A 1,213-nucleotide genomic window follows, 5' to 3' on the forward strand; every position below is an offset into this window, starting at 1 on the left:
GTTGTGGTGGTGGGTTTTTGGAAAGAGGGGTGCATTTGTTTGGAAAATGTTCTACACTCCCAATGAAACAATTTCGATAATCTTGGGAGCAGGCTGCTTCGACCCAAGCTCTTTGGGCCTAATTGGGCTTAGTACAGGATCCTCATAAACAGACAGTGATCCTCTTTTTAAAATGTTTGCCCCCTAATATTCAAACCCAAACATTTTGCATGCAAGGACTAAGAGCCGAACCATCAGATTACAGCCTTTCGTAAAATTGCCGATTTCACTCTGTAATGTAAAGGTATACGTAGTTCATATAGATCTAGGGTTTTTTAGGCATGAAAAGTCAGCAAAGATTTTTATCCGCGATGGCTCACTTCTCAGATTAAGGGGACATTTTTTAATACCAAACATAAAGTACTGTACATGGCCTATGGAGGTTCTTTTCTTTTTTTTTAAAGTGTTTTACAGCGCTCGCAACCGCATAAGGTCATATAAGCGCGCAGGAAACATTAGACATTTTCAGTTGGTAGGAAATTTTGAATTTTGCCCAGGTGGCGGCCGAAGCCTACTCTTATCGATTTTGGATCGCCAAGGAATCTTTAACGTGAGCAACTTGCAAACGGGACCCGCAAGATTTTTCGCCCACTTCCGTGAAGGCTAGGTGTTAGATCTTACCAACGATAAGATCAGGGATGTGGCTGACAGACAGCAGTAGGAAGTAGCCAAGGAGTAGCAGAAAGAACCAGGAGCCCTGAGGCGGGGGGGGGGGAGGAGGTTAGGGTGGGGACAGAAAGTGGAGACGAAAGCAGACGACAGAACATTGTTCGAGAGCAGGAAAGGAGGTGAAAGGTGAAAATTTCGGAGAAGAACATTTTCCGTCGCTTTCCGGATTTGAACTCGGGACCTATTACATGAGAGGCGAACACCGTAGCCCCTCGACCACGAGAGCCCCAGAGCCTCTTTAACAATAATAATATTGTTACAGCGAGCAGAGAGTTATTTAAGAGAACAGCCTGTCTAGAAATAAAAGCGATAAACGCCAACAAAGGTAAAACGTTGGTGGTGGCAAGCAGACAGACAGGCAGAAAGACAGACAGAAAGACAGACAGATAGACAGACAGATAGACAGACAGACAGACAGACAACTATATTAAATCAAATTCAGTTTGTATTTCTTTTCTGGCTCGACAACGTCTGTAGCTGTTCAGATTTGTTTGTGTTGGGGCGC

General features: G+C 44.2%; 1 protein-coding gene across 1 annotated transcript in view; it reads right to left on the bottom strand.

Annotated features, from left to right (window-relative positions):
- The window catches only part of LOC101850509 (carbonic anhydrase-related protein), a gene marked incomplete in the record, with an annotated part of 23,921 nt that overhangs the window by 14,147 nt on the left and 8,561 nt on the right, over positions 1–1,213 (bottom strand).

This window comes from Aplysia californica, unplaced genomic scaffold, assembly GCF_000002075.1.
Source record: "Aplysia californica isolate F4 #8 unplaced genomic scaffold, AplCal3.0 scaffold00599, whole genome shotgun sequence".
Taxonomy (NCBI): domain Eukaryota; kingdom Metazoa; phylum Mollusca; class Gastropoda; order Aplysiida; family Aplysiidae; genus Aplysia; species Aplysia californica.